Source organism: Pseudophryne corroboree, chromosome 6 (assembly GCF_028390025.1).
Source record: "Pseudophryne corroboree isolate aPseCor3 chromosome 6, aPseCor3.hap2, whole genome shotgun sequence".
NCBI classification, from domain to species: domain Eukaryota; kingdom Metazoa; phylum Chordata; class Amphibia; order Anura; family Myobatrachidae; genus Pseudophryne; species Pseudophryne corroboree.
In genome coordinates, this window is record NC_086449.1 from 378,313,844 (window position 1) to 378,332,922 (window position 19,079).

Here is a 19,079-nt window from a genome sequence, read left to right on the forward strand (position 1 = left end):
CGGGCCTGCGTCGCGCACTACAGCTGCGCCAGCCCCAGCAACACCCGCCCAGCGAGGCGCCCCCTGCCTAGCGAGAGCTGCAGTCTCTGGCGGACTTTCCCAATAGTCCAGGTGCAGGTACTGCCAGAGAGGGTATTACACACAGTAACTGAGGAGCGCATCCTGCCACCCCGCTCCCTGATATTGGTTGTTTACTTTGGCCATAAATAAAAGGAATTTCCAGGTAGGCAGGTACAGGCCCAGTTTATATAGCTTTGTTCTGCAATTCAGATTTTAGAAAGTGCACAATAACATTACTGTTTTAATGCACTTTAGAAGTATTTACTACAATATGTTCTAAATCAGTATCACTTAGAAGATAACTTTATTGAAACTCACTTTCAATTTACAGTTGACATTTTACTTGCCGACAATGCCACCAGCCGGAATCCCTGCACAACAGGACTATTCCCACTCGTGGGTGTCCATGGCACCCATAGAGTGGGAATAGAATCTGTGGCGAGCGCAGCGAACCCGCAAGGGGACTCTGCACCCGCCCTGCTGCCGGCATTCTGGCGGGCGGGATGCCGCTGTCGGGATATTGACAGCCGGCGTCCCATCTGTCAGTAAATCATACTGAATCCGTTACAGAAACTACTAGCGAGCGACTCATGAGTCTATGGGACATATTTATTAAAGCTATTTTGTGGGAAATCACAGCAAAACAGACATATTTGGAGGATCCCTGCAAAATGTAATGCCCCATACACATGGGGCGACTTGTGCCTGTGTGCTAAGCGGTCTAGTTAGCACAGATCGCTCAGCACACATCACTATACACACAGCAATGGGTCTAATTCAGACCTGATCGCTGCGTTTTTTGCATCCCTGCAATCAGGTAGCAGCCGCCTACAGGGGGAGGGGGAGATCACTGTGCAGTGGTGCGATCGCATGTGCAGAAGAGCTGCACAAACAGAAGTTTGTGCAGTCTCTGCACAGCCCAGGACTTTTACTCTTCCAGTGCGATGATCAGGCCCGGAGCTGACATCAGAATCTCTCCCTCCAAACGCCTGGTCACTCCTGCGTTTCTCCGGACTCTCCTTAAAAACGGTCAGTTGCCACCCACAAATGGCCTCCTCCTGTCAGTCACCTTGTGATCGCCCGTGCGATCGCTTTTTTCGCACATCCCATTGCTGCCCGCTGATCCCCGCTGCGCCTGCGCATTGCGGTGCATACGCATGCGTAGTAGAGACCTGATTACAGGCTGTACGAAAACGCAGCCTAGCGATCACGTCTGAATTAGGCCCAATGTGTGCTGAGCGATCTGTGCTAACCAGTGTTTTCTTTATGCGTGCTAGGCTATCTGACTAGATTTATACTACATGCATGAATGATCTGAGCCGGCGATAGCGCTATCGCTATGGGGCATACACACGGAGCGATTTATGCTTAATTTCTAAACGATCTAGTCAGATCGCTTACAAAATAGGCAAAAATCGCTCCATGTGTATGCCCAATAAGTATCAAGGAGATATTGCAGCAGATACATCTGACACAAAAGCAGCCCCCAAAAATGTATGTGAGGGCTGCTATGCAAGTCGGATTTACCAAGCTTGGTCCCAGCGGCAGCTGTGTATAAATTGAAATGTCTGTTTCTTTCACTACTAGCACCTTTCCTTGTATTAATACCTGAGTGCCGCCGACAGTGCAGTTTGTTTATACCATATGTATACGTATGAAATGTGTTTTTTTTGATTGAATACCTGTGGGAAGCCTCAGTGTTACATAGTGCCTAACAATGAGTCGCACATTGCCGTTGTTAGCATAAATGGCAATCTGTTTTTAACTGTGCATGTGTCTAAAGAGGCATAACACGGTGCGATTCTGCCTATGTGGCAGATTAGCACTATGTGATGTCCCTTGAGCACCTCAGAGCCAAAATCCACTGATATTGACTATACACATGGTGCGATTTTGGCTCTGGGCGATTTTTGCGGGTTCAGCATGATTTCCCTATGAAAGGGATGCCAGCGGCATGCCATCCGTCAGAATCCTCACAGCCCCCTCTAAAGTATCCAAACCCTCCTCTGCCCCCTACCCTAACCCTCCCTTGTTGGTGCCTAAACCTAACCCTCTCCGGATGGTGCCTAACTAGGGAGGCCAATCCCGGGATCGGGATCGGCGGGATCCCGGGATTTGGGCCCAAAAATGCCGGGATTTGAATCCCGGGATTGGAGCCTCCAATCCCGGGATTCACGGGATTACAGTGCGCATGCGCAGTTTTGCCGGACAGCGCTGAGCACTATAGCTCAGCGCTGCCCGGCTGTCAGCTAAGGTAGTGATAGTACTTACTACTTGCGGGCACCAGCTAAGGACACACGTACTGACCGCGCTGGTGGCATTTCAAACGTAGCGCCGGCTGCCAGCCAATCAGAGCTGGCAGACACCGGCAGCCAATCAGGGAAGCGGCAGTAGCCGCGGCCCCTGATTGGCTGCCGGACTGCCAGTTCTGACTGGCTGGCGGCCGGCGCTACGTTTGAAATGCTGCCAGCGCGGTCAGTAGTAGTACGTGTGTCCTTAGCTGGTGCCCGCAAGTAGTAAGTACTATCACTACCTACACCCACACTCTCTGCTCCTGACATCCTCCCTCTGCTCGCTACACCCACTCTCCCGCTGCTCCCTACTCCCACTGCTCCATACTCGCACTCTCCCGCTGCTCCATACTCCCACTCTCCCGCTGCTCCATACTCCCACTCTCCCGCTGCTCCATACTCCCACTCTCCCGCTGCTCCCTACTCTCACTCTCCCGCTGCTCCCTACTCTCACTCTCCCGCTGCTCCCTACACCCACCCTCCCTTCCAGTTCCTTATATGCTCCCTACACCCACCCTCCTTTGCTCCCTACATCCACCCTGCCTTGCTGCCCTCCACATATACTTTCCCTGCTCCTTACACTGCTCCCTACACTGATCCCTACTGCAATCCCGGGATCCCGGGAATCCCGGGATTGAGCATTTTTCAATCCCGAATCCCGGGATTGAAAAAATGCCCCGGGATTGGCCTCCCTATGCCTAACCCTAACCCTTCCTTCCCCACTGCCTAAACCTAACCCTCCCCGCTTGATGCCTAAGTCTAACCTCCCCTTCTATGTGCCTAAACCTACCCCTCCCTCCCAGGTTCCTAACCCTAATCTTCCCTGCCCTGCACCCTGACCCTAACCCCCGTTCTCCTGCCTAAACCTAACCCCCCCACCACCACCACCACCAGAGCATCCCACTGTCGGTATTGTGACACCGGTATCCCTTACGGCGTCGGTATGTAGATGCCGGGATTGCATCCTCCTTCGGGATCCCGGTGTCAGTATATCGACCGCTGGATCCCGTCTGTCGGGAAGCTGCTTCTTATTTTTACTTTATAGTCAAAATTGACTTGCCTGCACAGTCTATTTTTAGATTTGATGCCGACCCTGCGGGAGCGTGCATTGGCATCGCAAGGTGTATGCAAACGGTACTATATGCACTATGTTTACTACCGTTATGTATAATATAATCCATATCCGTAGTTAAAGTCGCACCGTGTGTATGGCCCTTAAGGGGGAGATATACGAAGCAGTGAAAAGAGTGAAGTGGACTAGTGGAGAAGTTGTGAATGGCAACCAGTCAGCTACTACTTATAGAATGCACTTGATAAATGTTACCTCAATGCTGATTGGTTGCCATGGGCAACTTCTCCATGGCTCATTTCTCCACCCCCAAATCTTTTTCTACTACTGTCTCCCCTACAATTTCCCCATTTAATTTATAGGCTGCCCGACTGTTTCTAGTCCCAAGGTGCATAACTTTAAATTGTCTATATTGAACCTCATTCTCCACTTGTCTGTCCAAACCTCCAGTTTAAATAAGTTGTTCTGTAGAGACTCCACATCCATGTCTGAATTAATTACTCTACACAGTTTAGTATCATCAGCAAAAACTGACACTGTGCTTTCCAAACCCACTCCTAGGTCATTAATAAATATGTTAAAGGGGGCGTGGCCTGGATGCTGAGCGAGTAGGCAGCAATCTCAGTGAGCTCTCAGGGACCTGGGAGCTAAATACAGAATAATACTTTCCCCACGTCCCAAATAAGACCCTGTGACACTTAGCTGCGGTGCTGGAGCAGTGAGAGAGCGGGGAAGTGGAGCTACGGAACCGGGGAGCCGGTTTTCTGGCTCCCGCGGATTGCGGCCTACTCCCTGCCCCGAAGCCGGGACCTCAATTTCAGATAACATCCGTCGGCTGGGCGGCTGCCTTGCCGGGACGCCTGGAGGACCCGCTCGACCCCTACCCCCTTGGTGAATCCCCTGCAACCTACCAGTGCCCATCGCCGGGAGACGAGGAGGAGTGAGTCCCGGATCGGAGCTGCTCGACGAGCTCCGCTACGCGAGCGGCGGCCATCTTGGGTGCCGGGAGCTGGAGAGACGATCCGGCTGCAGCAAGGAGGAGACAGCTGACGGCCCCCCGGGTGAGTGTGAACCTCAGACCCGGCTCGGACGAGCAGACGGCGGGTCTCTCCTCCCTCCCCGTAAGTTTTAGCCGGCGTCCGCCTGGCGCCGCTGCGGGCGCCCTCCGACATCAGACTGACTGGGGCTCAGAGAGACGACAACTGTTGCAGGTGCGCTCCCTGCAAACATCTAACCTGCCTACATCACCTGTCCGTGCCCTGGAGTGAGTGCTGCCCTTGGTGGGTGGTGGAGGGTTCCCCCCCCCCCCCTGCGGATACCCTTGCCCACGACTGGGGGCCTTGGGACACCCTTGCTTTCCAGAGTGGCCTCCCACGGCCGTGGGTGGCTGGCCGGAAGGGCCTGACGATTGGCTTGACTTCCCACAACCATCAGCCTTCACGGGGCTGCAACATAGATGCCTAACACACCAAGGCAGAAAAGGGGTAAATAAAAAGGGAGCGACTCCTGTCCCTACCGCGACCGCCTCATACCTATCTCGGTTTGAATCTTTCCTGACGAGGGGAGTACACCCCCTGACCCTGCTCCTGAGACGGCCAGGAATTCATTGTTTAAAGTGAGGGCAACTAGCGTAATGGCCCTGTCTGCACCGCTCATACCGATGTAAACCAAGAGATTTCTCCCACCTCTGCCATTATCCACGTGATGTCTTGTTAGCTTTTGGAAAAGTGGAGCCTCCCGGTTTCTCCATCCTCAGTGTTTGGATATATTAAGCTATCTTCATCTGGGCTTTACCATGCCCACTAGGCGCAGCAAACCGTCAAAACCTGCACAGCAGCTTTCTTTTTTCAAATCATCCCCGAAAATGCCGGGCCCTAAAGTCACCGGGCCTTCCACAGCAGGGGCAGTTCCCCAGACCCCTCCGTCACTGGAGGTGCGTCCGTCAGCCACGTCCTTGGATAAGGTTGGAGACGGGGAGGCCCTCACGGTGGGCACTATGAAGTTGCTTTTGACCCGCTTTAAAGAGGAAGTTGCAGCTGAGTTCCGCACCACCTTAACGGCGTGCCAACAATCTATAGATGATCTGGGTGGTCGTACGGACCACTTGGAAACTAAAATGGAAGAAGTCGTGGGGTCCCATAACAACTTACTGGACTCTCATGATGCATTGGAGGCAGAGGTGAAGCTTTTACGGGACAAGGTCACGGATCTGGAAGATAGATCGCGTCGCAGCAATCTTAAGCTACACGGAGTCCCCGAATCGGTGTCACACAGTAGTTTGCACGACTACACGGTGACCATTTTTAAGGCCCTGACGCCTCAGTTTACATCTACAGACCTCATTATTGACCGAATACACCGGCTACCGAAGGCCAGAGCAGCCCCAGGAGATGCACCGAGAGACGTCCTCATGAAGATGCACTACTTCCATGTTAAAGAGGCCTTATTGAAAGCATCCAGACCGACGTCTGATACATCTTCAGCCCTACAAGGACTTCAACTCTTTGGGGATCTATCTGCGGCCACTCTTTATAAGCGGCGATCATTTCACCAGATCACTACGGCCCTCAGAAAGGCGGACATCCCATACAGATGGGGTTTCCCCACCAAGCTGCTGATCCACCGGGAGGGCTCCACTGTCTCTGTCTCCACTGCAGATGAAGGAGAAAAGCTGCTTAAATCTTGGAACATCACGGAACCCACGGCGGGCTCCTCCCCCCGACGTCTTCAGCAGGACTGGTCGTCGGTGAAATGAGGATGCTGGCTCTGTGACAGATACTTTACCGTCATAGTAATAATGTTACGACTCCAGCGACTCTTCAGATAAAGGCTTTATCCCATGCATAAAGGGCCATAGTCTGTTGAGATGGGGGGTGCTGGACATAGCGAAAGTAATGTGCGTGTTTTGAAGCATTTCAATGATTCCCTGCTAGGCTCAATTAGCTGCTCTTTTTCTCTTTGGGGAACTGTGCCTGGCGCCCCTCTGGATATGACTGTTTATATTATACTGGCCTGTGGGATTAGTTCTTAAAGCGGGATAAGCTACATGAGCCGCTGGTCCAGTTCTCATGTTAGAAGTAATAGCTCTGGGGTTTTTTTTTGTATCTTTTTATGTTGGAGCACTTGTGTTCCGCCGTATTTGCTCTTCAGGTTCCGTTTCTACAGAAGTGCATACATCTGTTATTATGTTATCAAGACGTCCTTATATTCTTTGGTTTAAAGTGAATAAGTATGGCAGTGGGTGGGAGTTATGCCGCTAACCCCTCCCTTAGCCTACACAGTCGCCTTAGTATGGCGACTGGACGTGATCTCACGAGAGATCAATTTAGTTTAGTTTTGTCCTATATTTTATGTTTGTCTCCCCACATGTATTCCTATATGTTTCCCCCTCCCTATCAGGTATACCGGTCTCAACACAGATATTGGCCATCAGAGGTATCAGTTTCTCCTGTAATTGAAAATGGTGAAGATAGTCTCCATTAATGCCAAGGGGCTTAACTCTCCTCAAAAACGTAGAGTAGCTTTGAACTATTTTTATAAGCTACGAGCACAAGTAGTAGCTGTTCAGGAAACCCATTTTCAGAGTCAAAATCCTCCCCTCTTCACTAATTCACGCTACCCCCTTTGCTACACTGCAAATGGACTCACCAAGAAAGCCGGCGTTGCCCTTCTCATAGCACAACACTGCCCGTTTGTCCTGTCCTCTAAATATGAAGACCCTGATGGGAGATATTTAATTTTAGTAGGTCGACTAGATAATGTGGAGACCACTCTGGTCTCTTGCTACGCCCCCAATACCAAACAAATAAAATTCCTTAGAACCTTTTGTAAAACTCTTCAAGAGCATACGAAAGGAGCCCTGTTGATCCTCGGAGATTTCAACATGGTGCTGGACCCCAATATAGATCGCTCTCGCCCAACCCGAATTTTACGTAGCAGTCCGGCCCAGGATCCCTCAGGCAGATTCGGCCAATTGTTAGCTGAATATTCGCTGTATGATGCATGGAGAGCCAAACACCCTGCAGAACGTGATTACACCTTCTTTTCCCACGTTCACAGTTCGTACTCTAGAATAGACTTGGCGTTAGTTGATAAGTGGACGTTCGCTGCCATTAGTAAGGTGGACATACTACCCATGTCTTGGTCAGACCACTCACCACTCGTTGTGAACTGGGAAGCCGACAAGAGAGTGGTCCCCCATGGCCCCTGGAGACTGGGCCCGCACCTTCTATCCCGCCCTGAGGCCCGCCAGGCCATTCAGCAATCTTTAGACCTATATTTAGCTACTAACTGCCCCAAGGACACAAACGTTTTCAACCATTGGTGTTCTCTGAAAGCAGTGGTTAGAGGCTCTGCAATCCAAATAGAAGCTAGACTTAAACGCGAGTACAAAAGTAGACAGGCCTCGGCCGAACGGGAGGCTGCTCGCCTGGAAACTGCACACAAAAGTGACCCCAATAATAAAGCCCTCTTTAAGGAACTCCTTGCTGCCCGCGACAAAGTGAACGTATTTGCCCTAGCGGAGGTACATCGCAATCTGCAGCGTCTCAACCAACAATATTATAGGCTTGGCAACAGAGCGGGACGCTTGCTGGCGCGTAAACTAAGGGGACGTAGAGCTAAAGAACGCATACATGCTGTATATACGGCATCGGGAGTTAAAGTAACCGACCCGGGAGAGATAGCAAATGCGTTTGCCGAATACTATGCACAGTTGTACAACCTTAGAGAGGATCCCGATACCCCCCAGCCTTCCTTGGTAGATATTGCTGGTTTCTTGGAGGGGTTGTCCCTCCCCACTATTGACCCTCAGACCCTTGAATCCCTTAGTTTGCCCTGGGCACATGAGGAAGTTGTGGCAGCTATCGAATCCTGCCCAGTAAACAAGGCCCCGGGCCCAGACGGATACCCCGCCAACTTCTATAAAACTTTTAAATCTACTCTTGCCCCGCTTTTAGTGTCAGTTTTCAACGAAGCCTCAGACTCCACATGCTTCCCGAAAGAGATGTTGGAGGCCCGTATAGTTACCATCCCTAAGGCGGGTAAATCTCCTGCTGTGGTCCAGAACTACCGCCCGATAGCACTCTTAAACACGGATCTTAAATTGTTCGCTAAGCTAGTCGCAAATAGGATATCCCCACTCCTACCCAATCTAATTAACCCTGACCAGGTAGGTTTTGTTCTTGGACGACAAGCATCTGATAACACACGGAGGGTTATCAATTTGATTGAACGCTGCCAAGCCCGGGACGAGCCTCTCTTGCTTCTCTCTTTAGATGCAGAAAAGGCTTTTGATAGGCTGCACTGGGACTATCTACGGGCTACCCTGGACTGCTTTGGATTTGCAGGCAGGATACTCGACTCCATATTGGCCCTGTACTCCTCCCCATCGGCCTCGGTGTTCACCAATGGTTGCAATTCATATACATTCAATATCACAAATGGGACCCGTCAGGGTTGCCCCCCTTTCACCCCTCATTTTTGTACTGGCTATTGAGCCCTTGGCGGAGCGGATCAGGACACTAGACCCCATTGTTGGCCCTGTGGTGGAAGGGACGCACCATAAAATATGTCTTTTTGCTGACGATATCTTAGTATGCCTTAGCGACCCTGAATCGTCATTACCGCATTTACACTCTCTCTTAGACTCCTATGCAGCGATCTCCTATTATAAGCTAAATACCACCAAGACTGAGGCCCTTCCTCTGAACATGTCGGATGACATTCTTAGGCGTCTAAAGTTGACCTACAAATACGCATGGCAACTCAGGTCACTTAAATACTTGGGTGTGCAAATCTCCAGAGGGCGAGATTTAATGGGATGTAACTATGACCCCCTTTTTAGAACATTTGAGCTATTTATTAAAGACTGGATGATGCAGGAGGTTTCATGGGTCGGACGAATAGCGGCTGCGAAGATGGTGCTCTTACCCAAACTAATGTACCTTTTCCGTACCATTCCTAGGACCTTCCCTAAAGATATTTGCAATAGATTTAACCGTTTACTATCAAACTATGTGTGGGGGGGCTCAAAACCGAGGATAGCAAAATCCACCCTAGTTGCGCGGAAGTGTGACGGGGGAGTGGCCTACCCAGATCTAGAGAGATACCATAATGCTTGTTTACTCGCTCAGGCCAGAGACTGGTTCACTCAAGACGCCCCAAAACCATGGGTGTCACTGGAACGGAGTGCTGTCTCCCCCTTCGCACTATCTGACTTGCTTTGGCTGCCTACAACTTCTATCCCTCTAGAAGGGGTGGAAAACTCGGCGGTCCAGGCAACGTTGTTAGCATGGAAAATCGTAGCTAAATCCCTCCCCACCGGAGCCCTTCCCTCCCCCCAATTGTCTCTCCACACCATAGCCACAATGATCCCAGACCTTCACCTACACCATTGGCGTGACAGAGGCCTAACCACCTTGAAGGATGTCCTGCGGGACGGTGTATTAGTCCCATTTTCCCTACTTCAGGAACAATTCCAGGTACCTAAACAAGATTTTCACAGATATCTGCAATTGAGGCATTGGCTTCAAAGTTTTTCTCCCAACCGAGTCCCCCATATTGGCCCCTCTAAATTGCTGATGTCACTCTTGTTGCCTGTCAGAAATAAAGGCGGTATCTCCAGATGGTACCAATATCTCGTGACTGAGGCCCGGCGTGGGGTATTCCCCTCACAGACCAAATGGGAAAAAGACCTCCCTGCGGTCTTCACTGAGGATATTTGGAAAACTATCTTTCAATCCTGCTTTAAAATCTCTAAATGTACAAATCACTGTGAAATGTATTACAAATTGGTTCATAGGGTGTACTTTACGCCGGAACGCTTACACAAGATTTGGCCTGAGGTCTCTGCCAGTTGCTGGAGAAACTGTGGAATGGTGGGGGATATTCTACACATTTTCTGGCTATGCCCAACAATCCGGTCACTGTGGAGAGATGTGTTTCTTTTCATGTCGCTTGTCCTGGGAGTATCCCTCACACCTGACCCCCTAATAGCACTATTTCATTACTACAGTGGTGAGATGTCTAACAACGACAGATATCTTTTAGGTCACATACTCATAGCAACTAAGGCCGCCATTGCCTCCAAATGGAAGTCGGCGGTCGTTCCCACGCTATTAATGATAGAACAAAAAGTTCATCAACACTATGTGTTTGAAACGTCGGAGGGCGGATTTCCCCCCGGGACTCCCAAGATGAGTAGGAAATGGGATAAGTGGTTCCTATATAGAGAAAAATCGGGCCAAAGTAGTTTATCCGGTACCATGATTGCCCCACCTGACCCTTCTGAGCTTAACTCCCCAAATCAAGATGGCCCCTAACTTAACTTAACTTAACTCAATTCATTACGGGTTTCAGATCTCCCCACTTTCATTATGTTTACACTCTGATTTTATTGCTATTCACAGATGTCCCTGATACCTAACCTTCCTTTCCCTTGTCTTAATTAGTTATGTTATGTTATGTACTTGTCTTCCCCCCTATTTCTGTTTTATTTTTTCATTTACAAATTCAATTGTACTTATAATTTGTACAAAATTTCAATAAAAATCTAATATTTAAAAAAAATAAAAAAATGTTAAACAGTAATGGCCCGAGTACTGACCCTTGCGGTATTCCACTGAGCACTGAGGCCCAGTCTGAAAACATCCCATTAACTACCACACACTGTTCCCCGAAATCCAACCATTTACTTACCCAAGTGCAGATAGTGTCTCCTAATCCAAGCTCTCTTAATTTGACCTTGGTCTTTTATGTGGCACTGTGTCAAAGTCTTTAGTAAAATCTAAATAGACCACATCCACTGCGTTTCCCTGTCCAAGATTTTCGCTCACTTTCTCATAGAAGCTAATTAAGTTAGTCTTTCATGACCTGTCCATCACAAGTCCATGCTGATTTCTATTAATAACCTTGGAGTTATCCAAGTACTCTTGTATGCTATCCCTTATTATAATTTCCAGTAATTTCCCCACTATAGATGTCAAACTTACTGGTCTATAGTTACCGGGATGAGTTTTAATTCCCTTTTTACATTTTGGGACTACCTCTGCTATACGTCAGTTCTTCAGTATTATTCCTTATGTAATTGAATCATAGAAAATCAAATATAAGGGCCTTGCTAATTCTGAGCTAAGTTTCATAAAAACCCTTGGATGCAGTCCATCCGGACCAGGAGATTTGTTTATCTTAATTTTACTTAGTCTCTCCTGGACTATTTCTTCATTTAACCAAGTACTTAGCAACGGAAAGTTATCATTGTTTAAGTTATGCACTACTCCCACCAACAGGTCCTCTCTAGTGAACACTGAAGAAAAAAATGTGTTTAATAAATATGCTTTGTCTTTGTCATCAATAGTCAAGACACCCAACTTACCCTTTAATGGTCCTATATTCTCTTTTTTTAACCTTTTACCGTTGTTGGGGTATATTCAATTGAAGTCGAAAGCTGCCGTCTTTCGAAAAGACGGCAGTTTTCGACTTTTTAAGGTCGAATCGTGATTCGACCTATTCAATATATCCCAATATTTTTCGACAAGTCGATGAATTCGACTTCTCGAAAAGCACGATCGGCGGAATAGCTGCCGATCCACGTGCTTGTGTCATATCGGTTTTGGCCCCCTTTTCAACCATCTCAGTCCGACATAAAAAAATGTTGGACTGAGATGTGGAACCCAGAGCAGGAGAGGGGGGAAAGCCGCAGGGAGACGGGGGACAGCCGCAGGCATATAGGGTAGATAAGCGCTACAGCAGGATGTCACACAGTTGCACCGCTCACGGCAGCTTCCACCCGGCTCCAGCAAGTGAGGTCACGCTTGCTGGAGCCGGGTGGACACTGCCGTGAGGTCGGGTGGCTGTGTGACATCCTCCTGCAGCGCTACTGTAGCACTGATCTCCTCCGTCTGCCGGCGACTGTCCCCGCTGGTCTCCCTGCGGCCACCCCCCCTCCTTCTCTGGATCCCTCATCTCAATTCGACTTGAAAAAGTCAAATTGAGATGAGATTTGAATACTGGTTGTCGGATCCATTCCGACAAATGCATGTCGAAATGGATCCGACGCTAATTGAATATACCCCTATATATTTAAAAACTTTTTAGGGTTGGTTTTACTCTCCTTGGTGATTTGTTTTTAATTTTCTGTTTTAGCTGCTCTGATTTCTTTTTTGCATTTTTTGTTACATTCCTTGTAGTATTGGAATGACCCCATCTTCCAGTCAGATTTAAACGCTTTGAAAGCACGCCTCTTTTTATCCATTCATTCCTTGACCTTCTTATGAAGCAACATCGGTTTGAATCTAACACTCCTGCGTTTGCTGCCCTTGGGAATGAACATATTAATGTACTTATCAAGTAAAATTTTAAAAGAATCCCACATTTCTCTTACATCCTATAGGATGCTGGGGTCCACATTAGTACCATGGGGTATAGACGAGTCCACTAGGAGCCATGGGCACTTTAAGAGTTTAATAGTGTGGACTGGCTCCTCCCTCCCTGCCCCTCCTACCAGACTCAGTTTAGAAAATGTGCCCGGAGGAGGCGGTCACAGCTAGGGGAGCTCCATAGGAGTTTTTCTAGTTTTCTTGTTTTATCTTAGAGTTAGGCACAGAGAGGCTGCTGGCAACAGCCTTCCTGCTTCGTGGGACTTAGGGGGGGAGTAGTGGCCAACACTCAGAGGTTAATGGCCACTAGCTCCGCTGACAGGACACTGAGCTCCTGGGGGTGTCCCGAGGCGACCGCTCGCTCCCTCAGCACTGCCGCGACCCCCTAACAGAGCCAGAAGACGTCGGTGGTGAGTTGAACGCAGGTGACCTGACAAGCGGGGATCCGGTGAGAAGGGCAGCATCATTGGTGGGAGCGCTCCAGAAGGCTCAGAGGTACAAAGTGCGGCGCAGTGAGGGGTGCCCTGGGCCGGCGCAGGCACCCTTAAAACTGGTCAGAGCAGCTATCAGAGACTCTGGACTTCTGCTAGCATCATTTACCTCAGGCCAGTATAATCTCTGCAAGTGCGGGAAGATGCGCCATTTTAGGGGGCAAAGCTTCTCAGAGCGGATCCAGCACTCATCAGTGCCATTTTCTCCCTGCAGATGACGCTACAGAGACGCTGACAGGGAGCGCTGACCCTCCACATAACTCCAACTATCCTGTGCGGTACCAGGGGGTAATAGAAGGGGGGGGGGGGTGTTATTCACTTTTCTCTGACGTCCTAGTGGATGCTGGGAACTCCGTAAGGACCATGGGGAATAGACGGGCTCCGCAGGAGACTGGGCACTCTAAAAGAAAGATTAGGTACTATCTGGTGTGCACTGGCTCCTCCCTCTATGCCCCTCCTCCAGACCTCAGTTAGATTTCTGTGCCCGGCCGAGCTGGATGCACACTAGGGGCTCTCCTGAGCTCCTAGAAAGAAAGTTTATTTTAGGTTTTTTATTTTACAGTGAGACCTGCTGGCAACAGGCTCACTGCATCGAGGGACTAAGGGGAGAAGAAGCGAACCTACCTGCTTGCAGCTAGCTTGGGCTTCTTAGGCTACTGGACACCATTAGCTCCAGAGGGATCGACCGCATGGAACTGGCCTTGGTGTTCGTTCCCGGAGCCGCGCCGCCGTCCCCCTTACAGAGCCAGAAGCAAGAAGATCCGGATAATCGGCGGCAGAAGACATCAGTCTTCACCAAGGTAGCGCACAGCACTGCAGCTGTGCGCCATTGCTCCTCATGCACACTTCACACTCCGGTCACTGAGGGTGCAGGGCGCTGGGGGGGGGGGGGGGGCGCCCTGAGCAGCAATAAAAACACCTTGGCTGGCAAATATATCACAATATATAACCCCAGAGGCTATATATGTGATAAATACCCCTGCCAGAATCCATAAAAAAGCGGGAGAAAAGTCCGCGAAAAGGGGCGGAGCTATCTCCCTCAGCACACTGGCGCCATTTTCTCTTCACAGTGCAGCTGGAAGACAGCTCCCCAGGCTCTCCCCTGTAGTTTGCAGGCTCAAAGGGTTAAAAAGAGACGGGGGGCACAAAATTTAGGCGCAATATTGTATATACAAGCAGCTATTGGCAAAAATTCACTCAATATAGTGTTAATCCCTAAATTATATAGCACTCTGGTGTGTGCTGGCATACTCTCTCTCTGTCTCCCCAAAGGGCTGTGTGGGGTCCTGTCCTCAGTCAGAGCATTCCCTGTGTGTGTGCGGTGTGTCGGTACGGCTGTGTCGACACGTTTGATGAGGAGGCTTATGTGATGGCAGAGCAGATGCCGATAAATGTGATGTCGCCCCCTGTGGGGCCGACACCAGAGTGGATGGATAGGTGGAAGGTATAAACCGACAGTGTCAACTCCTTACATAAAAGGCTGGATGACGTAACAGCTATGGGACAGCCGGCTTCTCAGCCCGCGCCTGCCCAGACGTCTCAAAGGCCATCAGGGGCTCAAAAACGCCCGCTCCCTCAGATGGCAGACACAGATGTCGACACGGAGTCTGACTCCAGTGTCGACGAGGTTGAGACATATACACAATCCACTAGGAACATCCGTTACATGATCCCGGCAATAAAAAATGTGTTACACATTTCTGACATTAACCCAAGTACCACTATAAAAGGGTTTTATGTTTGGGGAGAAAAAGCAGGCAGTGTTTTGTTCCCCCATCAAATGAGCGAATGAAGTGTGAAAAAGCGTGGGTTCCCCCGATAAGAAACTGGTAATTTCTAAAAAGTTACTGATGGCGTACCCTTTCCCGCCAGAGGATAAGTTACGCTGGGAGATATCCCCTAGGGTGGATAAGGCGCTCACACGTTTGTCAAAAAAGGTGGCACTGCCGTCTTAGGATACGGCCACTTTGAAGGTACCTGCTGATAAAAAGCAGGAGGCTATCCTGAAGTCTGTATTTACACACTTAGGTACTAGACTGAGACCTGCAGATAGTGCTGCTGCAGCGTGGTCTGTAACCCTGTCAAACAGGGATACTATTTTGCGAACATAAGACGTCGTCTTATATATGAGGGATGCACAGAGGGATATTTTGCCGGCTGGCATCCAAAATTAATGCAATGTCCATTCTGTCAGGAGGGTATTAGAGACCCGACACTTGACAGGTGATGCTGACTTTAAAAGGCACATAGAGCCTTATAAGGGTGAGGAATTGTTTGGGGATGGTCTCTGGGACCTCGTATCTACAGCAACAGCTGGGAAGAAAATTTTTTACCTCAGGTTTCCTCACAGCCTAAGAAAGCACTGTATTATCAGGTACAGTCCTTTCGGCTTCAGAAAAGCAAGCGGGTCAAAGGCGCTTCCTTTCTGTACAGAGACGAGGGAAGAGGGAAAAAGCTGCACCAGTCAGCCAGTTCCCAGAATCAAAATTCTTCCCCCGCTTCCTCTGAGTCCACCGCATGACGCGGGGGCTCCACAGGCGTAGCCAGGTACGGTGGGGGGCCGCCTCAAAAATTTCAGCGATCAGTGGGCTCGCTCACAGGTGGATCCCTGGATCCTTCAAGTAGTATCTCAGGGGTACAAGCTGGAATTCGAGGCGTCTCCCCCCCGCCGTTTCCTCAAATCTGCCTTGCCGACAACTCCCTCAGGCAGGGAGGCTGTGCTAGAGGCAATTCACAAGCTGTATTCCCAGCAGGTGATAGTCAAGGTGCCCCTACTTCAACAAGGACGGGGTTACTATTCCACACTGTTTGTGGTACCGAAACCGGACGGTTCAGTGAGACCCATTTTAAATTTGAAATCCTTGAACACATACATAAAAAAATTCAAGTTCAAGATGGAATCGCTCAAGGCGGTTATTGCAAGCCTGGAGGAGGGGGATTACATGGTATCCCTGGACATCAAGGATGCTTACCTACATGTCCCCATTTACCATCCTCACCAGGAGTACCTCAGATTTGTGGTACAGGATTGCCATTACCAATTCCAAACACTGCCGTTTGGACTGTCCACGGCACCGAGGGTCTTTACCAAGGTAATGGCAGAAATGATGATACTCCTTCGAAAAAAGGGAGTTTTAATTATCCCGTACTTGGACGATCTCCTTATAAAGGCGAGGTCCAAGGAGCAGTTGTTGGTCGGAGTAGCACTATCTCGGGAAGTGCTACAACAGCACGGATGGATTCTATACATTCCAAAGTCACAGCTGGTTCCTACCACACGCCTACTGTTCCTGGGGATGGTTCTGGACACACAACAGAAAAAAGTGTTTCTCCCGCAGGAGAAAGCCAAGGAGCTGTCATCTCTAGTCAGAGACCTCCTGAAACCAAAACAGGTATTGGTGCATCACTGCACACGAGTCCTGGGGAAAATGGTAGCTTCTTACGAAGCAAAATTCCATTCGGCAGGTTCCATGCAAGAACCTTTCAGTGGGACCTCTTGGACAAGTGGTCGGGATCGCATCTTCAGATGCATCGGCTGATAACCCTGTCTCCAAGGACCAGGGTATCTCTACTGTGGTGGCTGCAGAGTGCTCATCTTCAAGAGGGCCGCAGATTCGGCATACAGGACTGGGTCCTGGTAACCACGGATGCCAGCCTTCGAGGCTGGGGGGCAGTCACACAGGGAAGAAATTTCCAAGGACTTTGGTCAAGTCAGGAGTCGTCCCTACACATAAATATTCTGGAACTGAGGGCCATTTACAATGCCCTAAGTCTGGCAAGGCCTCTGCTTCAAAACCAGCCGGTACTGATCCAATCAGACAACATCACGGCAGTCGCCCATGTAAACCGACAGGGCGGCACAAGAAGCAGGATGGCGATGGCAGAAGCCACAAGGATTCTCCGATGGGCGGAAAATCACGTCTTAGCACTGTCAGCAGTGTTCATTCCGGGAGTGGACATCTGGGAAGCAGACTTCCTCAGCAGACACGACCTACACCCGGGAGAGTGGGGACTTCATCCAGAAGTCTTCCAACTGTTGGTAAACCGTTGGGAAAGGCCACAGGTGGACATGATGGCGTCCCGCCTAAACAAAAAACTAGATATTGCGCCAGGTCAAGGGACCCTCAGGCAATAGCTGTGGACGCTCTAGTGACACCGTGGGTGTACCAGTCGGTTTATGTATTCCCTCCTCTGCCTCTCATACCAAAGGTACTGAGAATAATAAGAAAACGAGGAGTAAGAACGATACTCGTGGTTCTGGATGGGCCAAGAAGAGCTTGGTACCCAGAACTTCAAGAAATGATATCAGAGGACCCATGGCCTCTACCGCTCAGACAGGATCTGCTACAGCAGGGGCCCTGTCTGTTCCAAGACTTACCGCGGCAGCGTTTGACGGCATGGTGGTTGAATTCCGGATCCTAAAGGAAAAGGGCATTCCGGAGGAAGTCATTCCTACGCTGATAAAAGCCAGGAAAGAAGTAACCGCAAACCATTATCACCGTATTTGGCGAAAATATGTTGCGTGGTGTGAGGCCAGGAAGGCCCCAACAGAGGAATTTCAGCTGGGTCGTTTTCTGCACTTCCTACAGTCAGGAGTGACTATGGGCCTAAACTTGGGTTCCATTAAGGTCCAGATTTCGGCTCTGTCGATTTTCTTCCAGAAAGAACTGGCTTCACTGCCTGGAGTTCAGACATTTGTAAAGGGAGTGCTACATATTCAGCCCCCTTTTGTGCCTCCTGTGGCACCTTGGGATCTCAACGTGGTGTTGAGTTTCTTAAAATCACATTGGTTTGAGCCACTTAAAACTGTGGATTTGAAATATCTCACGTGGAAAGTGGTCATGTTATTGGCCTTGGCTTCGGCCAGGCGTGTGTCAGAATTGGCGGCTTTGTCATGTAAAAGCCCTTATCTGATTTTCCATATGGATAGGGCAGAATTGAGGACTCGTCCCCAGTTTCTCCCTAAGGTGGTATCAGCTTTTCACTTGAACCAACCTATTGTAGTGCCTGCGGCTACTAGGGACTTGGAAGATTCCAAGTTACTGGACGTAGTCAGCGCCTTAAAAATTTATATTTCCAGGACGGCTGGAGTCAGGAAAACTGACTCGCTTTTTATCCTGTAGGCACCCAACAAAATAGGTGCTCCTGCTTCTAAGCAGACTATTGCTCGCTGAATTTGTAGCACAATTCAGCTGGAGCATTCTGCGGCTGGATTGCCGCATCCTAAATCAGTAAAAGCCCATTCCACGAGGAAAGTGGGCTCTTCTTGGGCGGCTGCCCGAGGGGTCTCGGCTTTACAACTTTGCCGAGCTGCAACTTGGTCAGGGGCAAACACGTTTGCTAAATTCTACAAATTTGATACCCTGGCTGAGGAGGACCTTGAGTTCTCTCATTCGGTGCTGCAGAGTCATCCGCACTCTCCCGCCCGTTTGGGAGCTTTGGTATAATCCCCATGGTCCTTACGGAGTTCCCAGCATCCACTAGGACGTCAGAGAAAATAAGATTTTACTCACCGGTAAATCTATTTCTCGTAGTCCGTAGTGGATGCTTGGCGCCCATCCCAAGTGCGGATTGTCTGCAATACTTGTATGTAGTTATTGCCTAACTAAGGGTTATTGTTGAGCCATCTGTTGAGAGGCTCAGTTATATTTCATACTGTTAACTGGGTATAGTATCACGAGTTATACGGTGTGATTGGTGTGGCTGGTATGAGTCTTACCCGGGATTCAAAATCCTTCCTTATTGTGTCAGCTCTTCCGGGCACAGTATCCTAACTGAGGTCTGGAGGAGG

The 19,079-nt window shown here is 49.5% G+C and overlaps 1 long non-coding RNA gene across 2 annotated transcripts in view; it reads left to right on the forward strand.

Annotated features, from left to right (window-relative positions):
* Positions 1-11: 11 nt before the first annotated feature.
* LOC134932387 (uncharacterized) overlaps positions 12-19,079 on the forward strand; it is a 306,751-nt gene continuing 287,683 nt past the window's right edge. For both annotated transcript variants that reach the window (XR_010179342.1, XR_010179343.1), the window contains exon 1: positions 12-223. This is a non-coding gene — a long non-coding RNA (uncharacterized LOC134932387). The remainder of the gene's footprint in view (positions 224-19,079) is intronic.